The 21,569-nt window shown below is 42.5% G+C and overlaps 1 protein-coding gene and 1 long non-coding RNA gene across 3 annotated transcripts in view; one reads left to right on the top strand and one right to left on the bottom strand.

Moving 5' to 3' along the window:
* LOC123960291 overlaps positions 1-11,645 on the top strand; it is a 132,016-nt gene extending 120,371 nt beyond the window's left edge. The window contains exons 3-4 of the long non-coding RNA XR_006822497.1: positions 5,961-6,056; positions 11,414-11,645. This is a non-coding gene — a long non-coding RNA (uncharacterized LOC123960291). The remainder of the gene's footprint in view (positions 1-5,960; positions 6,057-11,413) is intronic.
* The window catches only part of efna5b (ephrin-A5b), a 91,203-nt gene that overhangs the window by 55,152 nt on the left and 14,482 nt on the right, over positions 1-21,569 (bottom strand). The window lies entirely within an intron of this gene.

Genomic DNA, 21,569 nt, shown 5'->3' with positions numbered 1-21,569 from the left:
GAATAGAGCACCTGGCAGCCAGTCACAATGCAAATACACTTCAAAGCATTGCTGCAAAAGGTGGGATCAGATTGTGAATTCTGCAGAGAGATGGGGTTTTCAGAGGTGACTTGGAAACTTAACCTGCATCTTCAGATCACATGCAAACACTCCTGTGCACCTGAACAAGCCAGAAGCACATGGTAAATAAAAGGGAAGAGAAAAGGAGGTGAATTCAGACATTCTAGGAGTGTGTATGTATGTTTGTGTGAGATGAAGTTGTGAGGGTTCAAGCAAGGTAATCAAATCAGACACAGGGATTATTATTATTTTGTGGACGTTTGATAAACACCATCTTAATGCTCTCTTTAAAGTAGTGTCAGCTTCTCACACTGGCTGTCTAATCAGCCTCTTCTCTTTCACTTCTAATTCACTTAACATGGCCGAGATGAGAAGAAAGAGCTGATGGGCGAGATAATGGAGCTGACTCACAACGTGTCTCTATACTGGTGTGTACATGAGGCCCACACACACGCGCATTAGGATGCACATTCGCTCGCAGATGCACACGCACTCATGCATATACCTGCATGCACACAGATGGACGCACACGGTCACAAGACGGAGATCAGGATGGAGTGGATAATGAAACAGCTTTTGACCCTGTTCACTTATGATCCTCTGTCCATTACCCAAATGGACACCACTCTCTCCTATTGATCACAGGCCCTTCTCTTTCACTTCTCCATTGCTCATGTAGTTTTTCATTCAGTTACCTCTCCGCTCATCTGCATCGCTCCGCTGATGGTTTCCGTGGCCGTTGATGGGACAATAAATCAGAAGTCGCTTGTTGCGATTATCACCCCGGAGACCAACTGAGCACACACTCCTCGACCCTGAAAACCCCAAATGTCCTCATTGGGAATGATACACATCTCCCCAGACCTGCACAATGTCCAACGGGCGGGTGTCCTCTAGCTCAAGTCTACCTTTTGTGAATAGGTGGTAGACTGTGTGTGTGTGCGTGCGTGCGTGCGCACGCGCAATTCATGAGTTACGAGGGCAGTAATGGAATCCCTTCCTTGATGTGAGGTGCTCGGCTCATTCGAAGTCCCGTCAACCGTGAAAATGTCAGCCATGATCTAGAGGGGCTGGAGCAGGTTTATCACATCATCAATGTGCTGCCACAGCAGAGATATGGCACGGAGAACCCCGACAGTCTGATCTATCCGCAAGGTCTCAAGTTGTGCAAACAGTCACAAAATGTTGGAACGGGAGTCGTTTCTTAGTACTTCATTCTTTCCCAAACAGAATGAGACACTTCAGAGATCGAGGCGGCATGTAGAGCGGTCTGAACTCAATCAAAAAGGTACACACTGAAAGCCAAACAGGAAACCTACAAGTGTGTTGTGGGTAAAACAGAGGGACACTGGATATAGGCATTTTAGCCTGGTATTTAGTCTGTGGCAGGGGTTTTGCTACTTGTCTGGTGTCTGCCTGTGCCACCTTTGGTGCCAATCCAAGCAAACTAGCAAGGCTGCAATCAGAACAGGACAATCACAGGGGATTAATACTACCATACACCCTTCACCACATATGGACATTGAGACATTTAAAAATATGCAAGTATATACACAAAAATGTACATACACACACTTGGGGCGTACATACAGAGGAGCCCACAGATGTACACAGTGGGCACTGTAACCCCGAGTCTAGCTGCTGATTTCTAAACATATGGTTGTCTCCATTATGACCGTGGAAATGTGAGAGGCTGAGCTTATGGAAATGATGTTTCACTCACTGTCAGGGGACTAATGTAAATAAATGTTCTCACAACAAGGCCTTAAACCCACAGTAGGTTTGAATTTAACATGTGCTGAAAGCATCGCTTCTCAGTGTATCTTGGACAGACAAATGATGTCGGTTGCTATTCAAGGCTTCCACTCGCTGTTTACCAAATTCCTTAGTAACACTGAGTCCATGCTGCTATTAGTGCTGAAGCTCGTGGTCACACATCTTTTCATCATGGTAAAATGAACACCAGGGCAGGCATATGAGTTTCTTCTCATGTGCAGATGTGTTACTTTTGACAAGAAAAAAAACACTATGTACCCTACTTGGAAATTAAGTTTTTAATAACACCCGGGACTCTTACAAGGATGCAACATAACACTTGAGGTCTCAGGAGAACCACGGAGGGAATGACAACAAATGAGAAAGAAAGCAGAAGGGAGGGGGCGAGGGACGAAAGGGAGAGCACGAATGAGCAGGACAGAGAGGAGGAGTTAAAACAGTACTATGTGGATAGTGGTGAATGATAGGGTACAACTAAATGAGGGTATGTAATTTGGGGTGTTTAGTAATTACATTGGTTTGACAGAGCCATGTCAAACCATCCCTTTGTTGATCCCCCACTGCTCGACTGCCTGTTTTTCTGCCAGCATCCTCATGTTTTCCACATTTAGCTCCTCTCACTCTCTCTTTCCTGCTCTCCCTCCCACTTGCTATGGCTTTAAATGCTCCACTCCAGTCAGCAAGCATCAGTCAAAAAGTTTTACCAGCTGTATGTTCTGTCCCACCCCCCCTCATTTGACAAGCTTGAAATATAGAGGAAAATGTTAATATATGTTTTCTAGTCACCGGCCAGGTCTATGAAATTCATTTATATTGGTGGATGCCGTGCCAAGGATTTGACGGCGGGTGCGTGTGATCTTGTGGTGATTTATTTTATCCCAAAAGCACATTATTCTGAAGTGTGAATGTGACGAGTGTGTGTGTGTGTGTCTGGAAGAGCAAGAGAGAGAACCAGTGTTTATGTGTTTATATTATACAGGACTTAAGTCTATGTGTGCCCAAGAACATATTCCCAAACTTGAGCCCCAACTGTGTGATAGAGGGTTTGGTTGGAAATTTTCACAAAGGGAAATGTTACTTTTCTCTCAAACATCAATATCCACATGCTGAGTTGATAAAATCCACATTAGTGAGGCAGGAAACCGGCTATAAAACCCAACACATGGAAACAGTCAGGCTCCTGTGATTTCGCAGTAGTATATGGGCTTTCCAATGAATATAAACTATGATATACCAATGATGAAAGACTAAACAGAGAATAAAGTGGGGTATAGAGGGATAAAGAAATAAAAGAGAAATATTGTGTGAATGTGTGTGTCTGATTATCTTGGATACAGTAACTGTTGATATCAGCAAGCACCGGGGGTCATGAAAATACAAACCTCTCTGTCAAAACTCTCTGACTCAAAAGTCTCTGTTGGAGATTCAGCTCAGTCTTTCCAATTCAAAGTTTTTCATCCCCATGAATGGTAAACACATTTAAGTTAGTTTAGCTAGCTAAAGGACAAATGATAATGAGTCCCTGCAACAACAGGAACCTATGTAATTACACACACACACACACACACACACACACACACAGGTAACAAAAAAGGGTTGAAAGGGTGTTGAAATGAACATAAAACCAGCATTAGTTTAACCACTCTAAAACCCTGGGAGAGCCGTTCTTTTCAATCCACCCCCTTATTACATTACATGACCACAGATTTTTAACAACTGCACACACCAGCATATAAACACATATCCAGGCGGACACACACACACACACACACACAAAAAAACATATGCACTATGCCGCTTCCCAGTTCTATTTGACTGCCCCGGGCCCCTGACAGTGTTTGAACCCTGACCTTGTCACATTCGAGTGGGTCCGAGGGGGAAGGGTGGATTCTAGGGGTTCGATTTTACATGGAGGAGGTCGCAGAAAGCTCCATCCTCAGACAAAAGCCCCAGTTGTGGCGGGTGTCTGCGGGTCAGGGTGGGTCACGGGTCAGCCCCACACCCTAACCCTCTTTCTGTCTCTTGCCTTCTTCTCTTCCTCTCTTTCATCTCTCTTTTCAATGGAGAGGAAGATCCAAGAGGAACAATGGCCTTCTCTTGCCCCCACTATCATCCCAATAGTGGAGATGCATACTGGGGCCACGGCGAGCCAAGGGGTTCCTCTCACTGCTTAGCCCATTTTCTCCTCTTCTCCATGCTTTCAGCTCCCCTTACCCATTAAACTCTCCGCCCTACATCTCCTCCACCCGCCCCTCCTCCTTTCCACAATACCCTCATTCTGCCGCTGCTTGTTACAATCTGAAATAAAGTAGCTAATGTTTCTGTTTTCTGAAAGCATCACCTGCTTTTTATGTGTCCTGATGAAATAAACATTAGATGGCAACTACCTGCCTCTGCATCATTTCTTACAACCGACCACAGCCGCCACCTCCCCCACCTTTCATTCATTTTTCTCATCCTCTTCCCCCCCCCAAGTCTTCCTATCCAGTGGGCCTCACAGACCTCTCTCCAGCTGGCACTACAAGCTGACCTTTGCCACAACAGAACAGCTAGAACGCTCTCTGCCTTTGCCTCCATGCACGCAAAAGCACACACACGCAAACACACAAAGACGCATGGACCTACTACTACAAATGCAGAAGGAATGCCAGCAGGAGCACGAAAGAGGCCATGCTAGAATACAAAATGACAGCCTTGTTCCTCTTTCAGCTGAGGGCTTAACTAAAGAGTTCCCCTTGTTATTCCCTCAGCCCTCCATTTTGTGCTTGTCTGACCCCTCTAGTCCTTCTAGTTGCACCTTAGCAAGGGGGCTCACACTGGAAAGTGGCAGCCAATCTGGGTCCAAATGTGATTAATTTGCTGCATTCACCAGGGCTGTTCTCCACACACAATAGAAATGGACTGTCTAGAGGTCCATTAAAACGCCTCACAAGCCAGAGGGCCCCCATCCCAGGCACTTGGCAACGACCAGGAGGTCACACACACTGCAGTCAAGAAGTTTTTAAAGGCACAAGGTACAAGGCAGGGTTTGCATGTGTGTCTACTCTAAAGTTTCTTTAACTAAAGATAATATTTTGATAGCATGGCATGTCACAATATCTGACAATAATTCAGCGTAACAAGGAGGTGCTTCTTCTCGGTGATGGGAGCCCATTAAAACGAATTCCTGAGGTAATCAATCATGAAAGGCGATTAATGTGGCAGCCATTGAAATTATCTACCATATTTGGAGAAGAAGCATAGCGAGCAGTTTTAGCACAGGCATTTTAATATTTGTGCTTTGCACTTTGTTGGCCTGCATGTTACTGGATCTCCTGCTCTGTTGGAGATGATCATCTTGGTTCTTGTAAGCCGTGAACTTAATGCCAGTTTCATCTTACAGAGAAAACGCTAGGATGTAAATTCACATTAAAATAGAAAGATCTGTTCAAATAACAGGAGACTGATCACAGCCAATCAATGTTTTTTTGTAAAACACTTGGGAAACTTGTGAAGAAAAGTGCTATACAAAGAAAGCTTATTATTATATATTATTATAATACAGGAATTCCCCGGAGGCATCAAGAACTACAAAGGGTAGATGTACACAATGTTTTATACACTGTGGCACTCTTCACTTGCATTTGTGTTCTTCTCTTCCCGTCTCTCTCCCTCTCTCACCCACTCGGTCTCATTTGCTGAAACAACGCTGAGTGCTGAAACAATGTCATAATTAGTCCTGATTGATGTAGCGTATTAAGCAGCAAACAATTAGGATACAGTATACTGCTACTCTGGCCATTTGAAAATGACTGATGTGACTGACCCGCACTAAGCACAAGCTCAATAGTGAGAGAGTGAGAGAGACGCACAAACACACACACACACACACACACACACACACACACGCACACTCAGAGGGCGAGAAAGAGAATGTTGCTTCATAAGCAGGGCCACATATTCAAGCACGTTTTGTTGGAAATTTTTTTGTTCTGTTATTTCTCTCACAAACAAACCAATTTAATTTGTGAGATGAAAGGCGAAAAGCCTTCATGAGTCATTTTAACACTGTATTCAACACTGAATAAGAGCGTTTCTCTACCTCAGTAAGCCAGAGAGGTAATATCTGTTTTTTGTGTTTTCAGTTTCAAATGGTGACTGGAGGGAAAAGGCTTCAGATTTCATTATGTACTTATGTTGTACATACAGAGAGAGAATGAAGAAGGCACCGGGACAATAAGGTATATTTCAACTCTAATCAAGCATGTTTAATATTTCTTACTGTCCTCCTACAGTTAAGTGAGAACACAGAGCCTACTTTATTCATACAGAGGAATGGGAAAAGCCTGCCTATTGTAAAGTTGCCCATCAAAGCTGAAAGTTTACACCTAGGCTGTATAACAAAAGCAGAAAAGATTACAGGGTGTATGTGTTCCGTTACAGAAGGGCACTCAGCAGATCAGTGAACACCCTGTAAGCAAAGAGCCAGAAATGACACAAAGCTTACATTTACTCACATGCTGTTTTAGTTCAATCAGAGGGAAACAAGTATGGAGCAGTGTGAGCCGTTTTGTTTGCACTTCCGCCTGTTTGAATGCCTGCGTGTGAGCATGATTATGCTTGTCAGTGCATTCATGTGTGCACATATGTGTGCACAGGAAGCCGCCTGTGTCCAACTGGCCACATTAGCTGTGCCAGCGCCACTGAAGGGGGTCAATTATCCAGCTTTGTTCTTAGCATGGGACATCATCTTATCCCTGTACAAAGCAGAGACCGGGACAAGGCCTCTGAAGTAACTGCGACCAATTGTTCTCTCTCTGTCAGACAAATGGAAGGCAGGGATTTATATGTAGGAGAGGTTTATTGTATACATGGGGGGGGGATTTTACATATCTATTCCAGCAGTGTACATTTACAACAAAATACAAACATGTACCCAAAATGTGCACAAGAAAACCACATAGTCCCTGATATTTCTTTTTTCTGACTCTGTTTTTTCACCTGTCTTGCTCTCTATTTCTGCCCGCTCTCCCTCCTCATCTCTCTCTGGTGCAACACAAGACCTTGTGCAGCTACTACAGGGTCTCTAGAGCTTCCAAATCCCTGTGAGGGCTTCCACGGCAGCTACAAACCCAGCCTGGGGCTCCCTACCTGGGGCTCTGTGCTTTCTATGTTTCCTTGGGGACCCGGAGACATTGGGGAGGCAGGCTAGAGGGATAAACACAAATTTAATACTACTGGGAGGATTTAAGAGGTGCGAGTAAGGCAGAGAGCATGGGAGGTTATGAAAGCAGATGAAGTAAGAGAATAACTCAGAAGTCAGAAACACGGAGAAAGGCAAGGATGAGAAAATGATAAGTGAAGTAGTTGCTGATTCTGTGATCAAAGTACGCCGCTATTTCCCCTGGGCATGGGTAGGTATGATTTGGCAGGTTTCCCAAATGCAAATGAAACTGCAGATGAGAGCAAGTGAATAAGGTGTCTTTCTTTAAAAGAACAACGGCTTGCTTAGAACACCCAACAAGTTTGTTTCAGCATTTTATCTCTGTATTCCTCACTCACCTTTGAAGATTATAGAGCCGTCCAGCCTGTTTCTAGTTTCAACTACAGCAGAGGACGTGCAATACTGACGCCTCTGAGTGTTGTCTGTTTTATATATTTATATGTGGGTGGATTACTGTTTCTGATCCTGCCATACATCTGACATTTGAGAGAACACTGACTATGCCTACATGCTTGAGTATACGTACGTGTGTGTGTGTGTGTGTGTGTGTGTGTGTGTGTGTGTGTGTGTGTGTGTGTGTGTGTGAAGCACCGTGGTGTAGAAAAAAATGCTAGCATAAAGCCACTGGGGATGGAGGGCACTCCTCATCTCCCGCCAACACAAAAGGTCAAGCTCCTCAATATTAACTCTGATTCAGGTCACTACGCTGATTAGGCTACAATAACCATTTTACACACTGCATGTGTGGACCCCCTCCACATACACACACTTTTTACTCTGCCCGTCCTCACACGTCCATTTGGAATTAAAACCCACCCCAAGAGAGAGCCCTGTCGGCGCCCAATGCAGACATACATAAACACATTCTCACACAACCGTCCGCAATCACGATCTTTTATAATGGTCTTAAACCCAGAGCCCTCGAAGACCACTGCTCCCCTTGCTATGCCACACAGTGGAAATATAAGTTGATATGCTAGAAGTGTGAAAATGCACACAAACGCACATACACACACACACACACACACGAGACCGCCAGAGGCACGTTTGCAATACACCATTAGGGCTTGAAGAATGTTGTGGGTTTACATTGGGGACTTGACCTAACCTCCAGCCATGGCCTGATCTCAGCATTTCTTCACACATCGCCAGATTGGACGTAGATTAGACTAAGACCTAAACCCCTTCACCCCTCTCAGTCCTCCCATCCCCTCATTCCCCCAGTTCCCAAACCACAAAAATGACTTCTTCCTCACCAAACTTCAACGGAGTAAGGAAAACTAAGCTTATGCCATTCTGTAACATTTTGGGAGAGATGATGCAAAACTGTTTTGAATTATAACCGTGTGTTTGCAGAATTGTTCAGCGCACATCATCGTCTGACCAGTTATGAAATGTGGTCACTGTTTTACTGCATGCCCATATTTGACATGAAGTAAACTGTCTAGGTGAGAGTAAATCATGTCATGGTTTCTTGGCAAACCTGTTGACAGAACAAGCTCCTACAGGCTTCAAAGAAACCAGTAATGAGCATGTGTGAAGGTTTCAAATACACCCTCACCCTCCCCTCATGTCAGTAATTACAGAGATGAAATGGACTAATTTTCTTGCAAATTGGTGGTATTCTGATTGCTGCCACATTGGAAAAAAAGACTGGATTTAAATAAATCCATTAAAACTGTGAGGAAGGAATAAAAAAACAGGGGAGACAGGGGAACAAATGCAACAAGGGTAAATATATAAATAAAGAAAATGAAAAGAGCAGAAGTCACCATGAGTGAATTCATTTTGGCTCGGCAGTGGAGCTGTATTAAATGACACCTAGTCAAACGTGTGGCTAAAGCTGTCATCTCTGGTGCCTCCTTTCTACACTGAATCATCCTAATCCTGTCTAATACTGTACTGCTAAATGTCTGTCTTTGCTGCCTACAATGTCTTATATTAACCTAGTGTTGTATTAAATTGTGTGGCTCAGCTTTCCCTCCCATTATGCTACAAGAGAAAAGGAATGCAGTGGTGTGGATACAAATAGAGCATGATTATATTTAATACTATTGTGCCGTCATGGTCATAAGGTGTCCTGGTGAGTAACAGGGGCAAGTTGGTGTTGTATTTCTTTTTCTTTCTTTCTTCCATTTTTCTTTGTTATTCTAGTCAAGACAAAACCTCGTTCCAAAAATGTGTTACAAGTGATGCATTTATATTTCACATAACATATTTTCAAATTAACACATTCTGGACAAAAAAAACAATGAGGACAGACCATTTTTCTTTCTTTTCTACATACACAAATAAGCACAAATGGACTTCTCCATCGACTTTAACACTAAAAACTTCACCCGGATTAAACCAGAGGCGTCTTCATTATCATCACTGCCGAGTCTAACAGTTGAGCTAGCAGATAAATCAGTGTTAATTGTGAGTCTGGCTGCTCCTATAGCCACGTTGGCCACCACCACGCAACAGCATAGTGGATAAATCACATTTACCACTAAGAGATGCCTCACACTCGCCTATCCAGGAGTTGAAAAATTAGTTCCAGGTAGAAAGGGGAGTCATGACGGATCTCCTCCCAGGTCTCATATCTGTTCCTACTGTGATCTGGGCCATCCGTGGGTGAGGGATGAGACTGGGAGCACAGGAGAAACACTTTGTCATCTCCGATGATGAGAAGGGGGAACTGTCAGGTATAATCAGCAGGATGACAGGGGTGAAAGCAGAGAGGGGCACAATTTGAGGATAGATGAGAGGAGGCTGGCATCTCTCTTGTTAACACAAATTATTAATCCCGCTCTGTTAGCTGCAGAGTTTAGAGTAAAACAAGAGGGAAAGCAATCATTTATCGATCACAATCCCTTTTTGGGACTTTTTGAACAAATTGCCCTCTGAATGAAATCACAATGTTCTGACACAGTTTCTCCACACTACTTGAAATTACATTTGTTCTTGCGACTGTGACCTCTACACGAACACATTAAGCAAATACATGGCCAGGTCCTATTCGCAATAAGTTGCATAAAGAACACATTATACAAAACAGTTGACAAAACTGCACATGAAAAATTGCCCTCTGCGTGTTTGACTAACCATCTTCTTTTCCTTTCAAATGAATTGCTGCGCAGATTAGAAGGAGGGCAATGGAACATCCCAGGATGAAACGATAAAGAAGTTCAAAGTGAATGCCTCTACTCCCCGCTACTATGAATTTGTGTTTTATCAAAACTGCAGGAATTTTTTTTCCAGCAACCACAGTACATAGTGACATGTAAAATAGCAGACCTTCTTTACTTGTTTATGTCAAGCCTAGAATTTTGCCTAAAGTTAATTATCAACCTATTGTCCCTATGGGGGGTATGGGTAAATAATCTCTGCCAATAAACAAGCTTTAGCTTTAGTGCACAAACAGCATTAAGCAGTGCACAACAGGAGAAAAGGATCATTTTAAGCAATCAATTACCTCATTTGATTCTCTGGCTGTAACAGAGACAGTGTGAGCCAGGAAAGCTCCAGGGCAGACCACAATATCATTCACAACGGTATGGGTAAAAAAAAAAACATAGTATCATCCACTACTGAGCAGCTACAGGAGAACTGAATGAAAGACATTTCTTTTACTTGGATTCATTACAACAATGTAAATAAACTGAACATTAAAAACATTGCAAAGCAACTACTTTTCACCATATTGAATCTTCATATTCAAATTTATCGAGCTTCACAGGCTTCCATTTCTGTTTAATATGCATAATATTCAAATACATTCTCAATTATACTGCCTTCCCTTTTTAATCCCCCAACTCTCTTGCTCTCTCAGTCTCAAGTGTGCCCCACAAACACATACACACAGGGGACACTACACTCACAAAAACAGAAACCTAATGTTCTGAACACAAGGGACAGAATGCTTTATCACAGTTGATAAAAAGTAAATAAAATGCCTTTATAAGCTTATAAACAGCTGTAGTGCTGTATTTACTCTATAACTCTACCTGCCCTGAAACACATACATAATCAAGAGTGCACTCTCATACAAGTGCACACACGCTCTCACACACACACATGTTCTCATGCTCGCGTGCTCTTGTGTCTATCCTGCCGAGTTTAAGAATGTGTGTGCACAAGATCTGGTGACCCTTTCATTAAAAGAAGGGCTCACGATCCACCTAACTGAATTTGCAAAGCATTTCCAGGCTGGATCTTATTTTGCTGTTGCAAAGCACATTTCTTAATTTCTATTGATTGAGGAAGATTGACGAGTTGTGCAGACCTGCAGATGTTTTTACCTTTCTGTCAGGCTTAAGGCCTAAAAAAGATTGCAGCATGATCTCTGTGAAAGGATAGAGAGATCTCTTTTTTTTCCACTCTGACCTCCAGATGGAATCAGGGAGCTGTTGTGAAGCACAGTGCCCAAAGAGGGCAGAGGAACCTGAGCTGCCTTTTCACCGTGTGGACCCTACGACCAGTGTCCCCTCGCGGGAATGAAAGAGGAGAGACAGATGAAAGCAGCAAAGAGGGGACGACTCCCCTGATCCCCTCCTGTCTTCTCCATCACCCACACGGAGGAAAATTTAATAAAGTCCACATACCAAGAGCCACACAAGAGAGAGATGAGAATACATGAAAGGAAAGATGGAGAGAGAGGGAGATGCAGGGGTGGCAGTGATGACTGACCCCTCTCCCACGGAGTCATCTCTGACCTTCAGAATAGCCAGAGAGCATCGAACCCCAGGAGAAAGGATGAAACACAGAGATGCCACCATACATACCTACAAAACACACACAGGCAAAACACAAACAACGCTGACAAGGAAATGTACACACACATCACTGACATAAGCACACTCTCACACACAAGTATGCACACATTTATTTAAGTTTGGCGTCAATTCCTGTGAAATTGGTCTGCGGATTATATGCCAATTTCAAAAATAGGATTTGAAAAATATGTCTGTGACTCTGCAGAGAATGAGCCCTTTTCATAAAGGTACAAGAAGGCAAGAGTCATGGGATCAACAGACTGAAATCTACACATACGCACACACACGCACGAGTCTGGTCACTGTGACCTTGAGGGAGGATTTTGTGTGGGGGGGGGGGTCCTGAGAGAAAAACAAAGTGGGCCATGTTGGCGTCATGGGCCACTCAGACAGCGACTCACACATACACAGAGCAAACAGTGTTAGCTGTGGTAACATTAATGTGTCCTCTTTCATAGATGATTACTCCCAGCAGGAGAGGGGGCATCTCTTTCACACCCAAACACTCCCACCAAACAGGAGGGAGGGAACGAGGGAGGAAAGGAAAGCATTGAGGATAAATGACACATAGAGAGGGAAGGCATGGGGAAGTGAATGAAAAGGGTAAAGAGAAGGAGGAAGAAGAGGGAGGGCAAAAGAAAGTACAGTATGGAGAGGGATGACAGAAATGAATGGCGGCTACAGGGAGGGAGAAAAACAAGGTTAGCTGAAAGCACAGGACTAAAAACAATGTCAGGAAAGATGAAACAAAAAAATGGAAAACACAAAGGTGAAGGTGGAAAGAGTTTAAGAGAAAGAAAAGGGGTAAATAATGTAGAAAAAAGGTGGACAGTGCAACAGATGTGTCAGGTTGTTTATGTGTTTGTGTGTGTGCATAAGAAGGCTATGCGTTCGTTAAGTGCCAGCCAACAGATGGTGTCTAATCTTCAGAGGGTAACCCCCCTCTTCAGGGCACAGCGGGAGCTAAGGACCCCCAAGTGGTGCTCACACAGTCATCAACCACCAATGGACTTGCCCTCTAAAAAGAACAACACACACAAACATACACAAGACTGATGCACTCACATGTAAGAACACCGATTTTTGTACGCATCAATGGACAGTATGATCGTATAGACACGCCAATTAAAAGGATTAGTTCACCCAAAATAAAAAAAAATCTGGTTTTCTAATATACCTCTAGTGGTATATAGCCATGCATGTAGCTTTTGTTTTATTCTCCATGTATTTAGATAAAAGCAACATTTATTTTCAGTATTCGTGTCCTGGGTACTCTCAATAATCCACAGAATACAATGTTTTCATTGGAACTACGTTTTATCAGAGAAATAGTGCCTATGAATAGGATTATGGATTATCCAGAGCAACAGGGACACTGCTTTTGGAAGAGATGTTGCTGTTGAATTTCTTTATGGTAATTTTTAAATGCTGTCAGCAACACAAACCAAATGTTGGGATGAAGGCAGCAATCTCAGAAAAAGATAACTTAAAACAACTAAAGGGAAAACTTCTTGCATGACTGGATACAGCTAGAGGTAAGTGAGAAAATATGTTTGTTTTTGTTTGTAATTTGGTTGAACTGACCCTTTAAGTTTGAGGTTAATTCACTTTTCCACTAAGTTAATTCCAGAGGTGAATTTTCATCTGAATCAAATCGCTAAAGAACATTTTGTCATCAAATGGCTGTCATTTCCAAAAATTGGGTGTTGTAGCTGACACTTTGATCCAGGCCAAATTACAATGGATGAGCAGGTGAGGGTACAACATCAAGCGCACTTAACGCTAAACACTGGCTGTCAAATATGCGACTTCTCATTTATAGCATCATCCCTCTAACCGCAAGGCCACCCCGTCTGCCCTTGTGAAATGACAGAGAGAATGCAGTTACAGTACACATTTTGTTTGAATACAGCATAAAGTGAATTAACCTAAACCACTGATGCATGCTCAGACACATATGTACACATCCCTCCCCAACACACACACACACACACACACACACACAGCATAATGTCTACGTTTGCATGGTGTCTGTCTGGCGTAGCCCCGAGTGCTGATGCTGCTGCGACAGCTGTCTGAATCAGCAAGATCCAACATTGACTGAATGACTGACTGGGGAAGGTACAGCCAAGCAGGAGCAGAGGGTGAAGGTATGTAAATGTGTGTCTCTGTCTGTGTTTGTACATGACTGCTCGGGCTGGGGGTGTGTGCAGGTATAATCTGGGATATGTGGGTGCATGAATGGGAAAAAGAATGGAGAGGGGGAGAACGCAGTGAGAAAGAACCATGTGGGATGAATTAGGGATTCTGCTTAAAAAATTGAGGTCTTGAAGGCCTGATGAAAACCTTGGTGTGAACAAAGAGGAACTGTTAGTCACACCGGCCCCCCTTGGGCTGCCCCGTCCTGTGACAAGCAGTGAATCAGAGGCCATTTACTCCGTAATACACAGAAATAATAGTGCCTCCAATCAGCAGCTATTCTAATAGGCCTAATTTACTCAGCAATACCACCCTGCCAATTTTGTAGGGGTTTTTTTTCCCTTGAGCTGAATGTCTAACGGGAAACTACTGTATTCATGAGTATCCAAAGGACTCTGTAGAAATTGCCACAGTACATTAAAGCTGCTGGTAATGTTCCCTAAGCACGTGCTGTTATGAGCGTCATTGTGTTCAATAGGTGTGTCTATTTAATTGTGTTTACTGTACACTGATATGGGTGTATCTATGGTGGTGTTGCTTGATAAATATTTGCTTAACTGAATGTCAGTTCAACTGACATTACAGCTGATGTTTTACCAACGTAATTCATGGTCAAAATACACACATTGCATTTTGTAATACAAAGTAAAGGTGACTCAATGAACAGAAAGGTGAATGAGGTCCTTGTCACTTCAAAGGGTCCATTTCTCATAGATATGGATCATTCTATCTCACTGCATCTCGTTTTTTTTTTTTCTTCCACTAGTACCTTTTTTAAATTCAGTCCATATAACCGGGCACTTTACACTATTAAACCCTACCTCACCCCACCCCCACGGCAGCTCCCAGTGTCTGATCTAGAGACACAGGTCATTTGTCATAAAAGAGGAGAGGTCGAGGAAACAGCAAGCCCAGCACGGGAGCTCCACACTGAGCCTGGCAGCTCTCAATGCTGCTCCACAGAATCACTGAATATAGTCAAGCAGTCAAGTAGCAGTCAGAGAGGAAGAGAGACAGGGATGGAGAAGTGGTGTTTCCGACTGCGCGTCAGTCCTTCTCCCTGACTGCTTTTCTGTGTGTTTTTGGGCCTACATCTGCTCACCTGCATTTGTTTTCTCTTAGGACGTAGCCTGACTGGGGACAGAGAGAAGGTTAAAGCGTAGAGGACTGCAGATAGTCAGCTGTGCATAGATAGTTTAACCTACACACACTTTGAAATGCACATACACTCACACACAATATCCACATATGGTTATAATGGTGAGTGTCCAGCTCTGTTGTGACCCCATAAGAACTGATACGGTTCTCATTACTTGCACACACACTCACACACACACACACACACACACACGCACAACACAACACACCCACATACATGCATTCAGACTCTCGTTACAAGCCATCCCAGCGAGGAGGAGGAGGCAGAGAGGAGAAGAGAGGCACTGTAAATGCATTCTCAATCTCTTAACTTTTTCACCTTTCTGCATTACATCTTTGCTTTGACGAGAGGGAGGCAGCGAGGAAGGAAAGAAGGCACGTAAACGGAGTAAAAATAAAATAAAAAAATAAAATTTATCAAGACAGTGCGTGTAAATAGTGGATATATTAGAAGACGTTGACAACAAAAACAGGTACAAAGGATGAAGAACAAGAGGACGCTGGCTTAAGAATAGGCAACCCCGACTGTGACACTGTTATAATGTGTGCTTGTATTTTATTCCAGTGTACATGCAGATACTGTATTGATTTGGGCTGTGAGGGGTAGACGATGGCAGAGGGGTATTAAATAAAAGAAAGGGGTGGAGGGGGAGGATGAGAAAATCAATTCTCCCTGCTTTAATGGCAGACAGGCCTCTGAAAAAGAGGAGAGAAAAAGAAACAGGAAGGAGAGAGAAGGAGAGAGAAGGAAAGGAAAAAATAAAATAGAGCAGTGTTGGTCGCCAAGCCAGTTCATTCGAGACAGGCAGTTTAAGGTATATCTGCTTTCTCTGCACCCTTGCCTCAGCCCACACTCCTAGCTCCTTTTGTCGCTGGATGCTCTGGTCAGCACATTCTGTCTCTTTGTCTGCAGAACCTTCACCTTTCCTTCTGTTGTCAATAACTGTATTGCTACCAAGGGTGGGTGGAAAGGCACTGTGCCACAGTTGGATGCACACAGGTGGAAAACACACAATAACGCACACTAATAGACATGAATACAGGCAGGTGCACAAAATACACAACACAGCTCACACATGCTCGCCTCAACCAGGTTGGAAGCCAGTAAAATACTGGTTTTCTCTGTCAACAAAAAGTGTGTGTGTTTGTCTGTGAATGTAGGGGTGTGTGTGTGTGTGTGTGTGGGTGTGTGTGTGTACGTGAGAGTTCAAAACATTGCGTGCCGAGAATCAACCAGGGAGATCTTTATGTGGGCCCACCACGTGACCCAGACTACATTGACAGCGTAAGCCAGACATCGACCACTTATCTACCAGCCGCCACCCTCCTCCTCCTCACACCCTCCTCACTCCACCCTCCACCCAAACCCCATCAACGACACAGGACCAGGCAAGCGTGAGAGAAGGGCTGGCGATAGACACGAAATGTGGCACGAAATGCAGAAACGGAGCCCCTCAGACACACACAGAGTCAAGCACACAGACATCTCAGCCTTCAGTGTGGTTAACTTCTGGCATGCCATGCAGGACCAGAGGCAGCTGTTCTTAAGAGAGACACCATGACTGGATGGGGAAAAAAATCTCCCTGGTGTCAAAGCAAGAGGACTATTTCACTTATTTTCAAAATGGCACAGTATGCATATATCAAAATAAAATAACCTTTGAGTATGATGATACAGTATAGATAGTGTGATGTAAATACTAATCGTGGAATGAAATGAGCAAAGGTCAAATTATTTTACATGGTGTTATTGAAATTATGCTTTAAAATATGTTTCAGCCCAATTTCTAAATTCAATTTTTAAAATGAGTTCATCATGTAATATTCTCTATCCAGATGGCTAATATAATAACAGAAAAATTATATACTTTATGTCTGCGGGTGGGTTTGGATAACCTTTAAATCTGCAGTATGCGGGTGATCTCCTGCTACTCTGAAACACGTCCCCCTGACCTTCCAATTAGAGCTCACTACCCAACAGCAGCAACACACTAAATCTTCCCCAGGCTGCAGGTTTGGACACCGGTATAAAACAGCCTGCTATAAAATCATTACTAGGCTGTAAAACACTGGAAAAATTCACAATTAAAAGACCAGCAGAGACACAGATAAAGCAAAGCCAGAAGGAGAGGAATTATTCTGTGTCCAGATATGTGGAAGTAAAAACATTTGCACAACAGACACAATAACATACAACTCTGTTGGGAGATCAGCATGTACAAAAGTAATGTTTTCTCTATGGACTTCAAGGGCATGAACACGAGAAATGAAATTACCTCTGAGATATAAACAAGTCATATTCTAACAATGGAAGAGTCTATACATAAATCCATATGATAACCCATGACAAGCAAATGATACCACAGCAATCATAAATCAGTTGCCTTTTCTCAAACTCTCATACATCACAATATGCCCTGTGAGCAAATAAACATATGGCTAATCTGAGCTTTTCTGTGACATTTAATTAATTGGCTGTTTATGTAAAAAAAAAAGTTCATAAATAACACATGTTCAGACAAATGTATCCAAAACACAGTAGCTCATCCTCCATCAGCCATGTGGGTATTTAAACTAAATGCCATCCGTGGGCATTAGCTGTGGCATTTCCTGATGAGACTTTTTCTTGATGAGACTTTTTGTTGATAATACACTAATTAGGTCTAGAAAGTTGTGAGGGTTCATCACAGTATTGCAAGGGGAGACATACATTTGTATTGCATAAAGACATACAGAATAGCCATACAGTTACATGTAAATATGCTAAAGCAAATCATTAGTGGAGCAATTAATGGGAGAATAGGATAATAACACATCTAACTGCTGTACAGTCTAATTAGTGACACCATAATAAGCCATTATATCATATTAATGACATTAGATTAATGGCGATGGGGGTCTAGGAGTGTGATGTGGAGGGCTTGTTTCAGACGGAGCGTGTAAAAGGTCACAGACAGATGATTTATCGAATGAAGTCTCATCAGACTGGAGTCAGAAATCGTCAACTCAAATTAAAAGTGAAACTATAGTGCTTTGTAAGCTGAGTCTGCATGCCGATCTGAGACAGTCCCAGTCCACTGTGGGAGGAGGATTCCCTCAATTAACTTCACAGTGAGACAGAAAGGGGTCTAATCCATACCTGCAAGTGCCAATAGCATTCTAGCGCTGGCACGCTGAGGCAAGCAGTAAATAAATAAGCATATGAGCTCAACTAAGCATAATGGCCTATTCACGTGTCCTACTGCTAGACGACCATGCATGTATTTCATAGGGGCACCACAGCATCAACTTAATAAGTGTTGATTATTGAAGTTTCCTTTAATTAAAATTCTTTTCTCATTTGGGATATCTAAAAATGAATTATTTGCACATAAAAATAATTGCAATAAAAAACATTCTGGTCCTTGCAGTGTCTCTTTTAATAAGATAAAGGCGAGTCTCTTAAGAATTTAAACACTTCAAAAAAAGATAAAAACATCTATTACAGTGGACTACTGCAAAAACACCTCAGTGCAGCATTCAGCCTGTAGGAAGAAAACAATGAAACAAATCAATGGTAAGCTTGTAAATGCTGCAATTGTAGTTTGAAAAGGAGAATCTCAATTGGAAATAACTGGGTAAGTCCAAGATTAACAGGCCCTCTATCACTTATCGATCCACATTTATTACTTTTAAATGTGGGTAATTGGGGGGAGTTTGGTGCAATCTCTGTCTGCATCTTTATAGAATGGCTCCAGTAGGTGTATGGGCCTTAAGTGCACTCGTAAATTGGTTTTATGAGTTTCTGAGACATATCGCTGCTAATGTTTCCACTCGACAGCTTTATGGCCACATTGTAGCGACTGTGGTGAAAGATACTTTCTAATATATTGCAAAAGTGATGTTGACAAAACGAATATATAGCTTGGATGTAGAGCTTTCGTTTAAATGATAACGGCGTGTCCGGCACTGCAACTAAAGTGTCCTTGTTTTAAAATAATAGAAAGCAAAGAAGAAATACATTTTCATTGTCAGTGAAAATTAATAGACTACTATTCATTTATTTTTGACCAGGTGTGGTCAGTATATTTGCATATACAGCATGTTAATAACTAAAATAGCAACAGAGCTAGTAGTTCACTTTTGTTGTGAATAGACGTGGAAATGCTGAATAGATTTTTTTTTTTAAAGATCATAAAAAGAACTGTATGTTATACTGCAGTGACACTATTAGCGTATGTGCGTGTGTGCCTGAGCGAGCATTAGCGCACACTGTGTACAACTCCCTGTATTATTCTCCAGATGTTCTCTTTCACAGCTCCGTAAAAGACTACCGGCATTTAGTCTCCTTTCTATTTTCCGTCGTCCCCATTCCTCCCACTCACACCATCCGATCCCTTCATCAAAGCCGGCCACTTTGCCAAACATGATCCCTGCCTGTTGTGTGTTGGTTTGGTTTCGAGAAGCGGATTAAACAGTTCCCACCAACTCTCTGATGTGGACCTTATCTCAGGTTTCTCTTGACACTGGCAGTGCTGTGGTGTTATTAGAAGCTAAAGGGCTTTGTTATGGAACACAAAAGGCAGAGCTAGGCAGCAGTTAGTAAGGCTTTGTTAAGGGTCAGAGAGGTGTTAAATAGACTACACCTGGGGCTGTGTTAACACCTTCACCTGAGACATTAAAACTTCCATGGAACGGTGTTCTATTCAATTGAGGGAGCGCTCAGAGACAATCGGTTGGGAGCTATATCAATCTGAGTTTAAAAAAAATACAAACATATAAATATCTAGCTCTAGAAAATAATGTAGGAATACATTTGTTAGGGAAGGAGCTAAAGATGAAGATATGCAGTGGCAAGTTAATTAAAATAAAATATGAAACGAAGAGTACTGTCTTGAAACATTTTCAATAAATTGTCCCTCTCAATTTCTCAATAGATGGCCTCTCTTTATAGTTGGAAAAGAGCCTATTGTATTGCATGGTTGTAATGTTATGTCTAGGGCTGGGGCGATTCGTCGACGTAATCGATTACATAAATAAGTCAATGTGCATTACGTGCGTCGACTCGTCGCTGCATCCGGTGTGGGATTATCCCAGACAAGCTCCAGCTACAAGACCGCGCCTTCGACCGTCTAAACGTTGGAGTATTTCAGACAGACACTCAACAATGTGCTGCTCCGTGAGCTCTCTGAACTGGAAACAGCTTCACTGCAGCACAACTGCTGTCCACAAATACGTGAAGCGAAAGTAGCCTATCCCAGAGCACTTTGTCTAGACGGCAGAACCGCAAATCGTGTTTACTTTCTGTCGCCACACAAGTACAGCACATTATCAGCATGAGGACACGTAGTCTGCTAAAATGTTTATTGCCTTCAAGTTAAAAGTAATTTCTGCCCCGCTGCTGTCATGGTAACGTAACGTTACACCGCGAGTCATGTAACGATCGGCTGTTTCATATTTTCTGTTTATTTAACGGCCACGTATGAGCAAGAAAACAGCTGAATCTAATTACAGACGACCTGTGACGGTCTGGACAGTCTGTGAGTCCTTTCAGAAATACATTTGATTATCATACTACATTACTAAATATTGAAATGAATCCATGTCAGAAACATTTAAAGTTTTAAGTAAAGTAGCCTAATTAATGTCTGTTATTGTTATTATCACAACACAGCAGTGACGTGGAAATTTGATTCATTTAAGATTTGCTGCTATTGTCATTATTCTAATGTGCTTCATCCGAATGATTGAATAAAATATAGATTTATTGATTAGACATGTTTTTGATATTTATTTTGAATAAATTGGTATGTTAATCGAGTAATAGACAACTTTTCTTTCTTTAGAATAAACAAAATTAGTCGTTAGATTAATCGACTAATCAAAAAAATAATTGTTAGATTAATCGACTTGAAAAATAATCGATATGTACAGCCCTAGTTATGTCAATGCTTCTTACCTACGTGCGTAAGCAAGTATTGAAAAAACTTGCTAGATTAGGTCCAAACAAAAACCAAACCCATGAGTACAAATCTCCTATGCTGATAACAGCTGAGTTGCGAACACTGCTATCCAAAAATGTGAAAAACAGAAATGCACTTTTTCATTCCATAATCAAATTCAATTTGATTTCATATTTGCCCACAGAGTGGGCCAAGAGTAACTTTGGGGGACAGACAGACCACATTCTGGGTCGGCTCAGCGTCAGGCCTTGTTACTCTGGATCCCCATCTCCTTTCCCTCCCACCTCCTTTCATCCCCCTCTAACCCCCGCCCCCAGACTAGTCTGGCTGGCCTACACACGCGATCCTCACGCTAGCTGGGGCTAAGCCCCGTAAAGGCTAACACAAGCTCAGTGTAAAAAGTCCTATAGGGGCCCACCTCTATCTCCCTCACTACCTCACCAATCCCCCTCTTCCCTTCTTGTGCTGCCTGAC

This window comes from Micropterus dolomieu, linkage group LG21 (assembly GCF_021292245.1).
Source record: "Micropterus dolomieu isolate WLL.071019.BEF.003 ecotype Adirondacks linkage group LG21, ASM2129224v1, whole genome shotgun sequence".
Lineage (NCBI taxonomy): Eukaryota > Metazoa > Chordata > Actinopteri > Centrarchiformes > Centrarchidae > Micropterus > Micropterus dolomieu.
The sequence above is the reverse complement of the archived record's forward strand: the minus strand, read 5'-3'. Positions and strand labels throughout refer to the sequence as shown.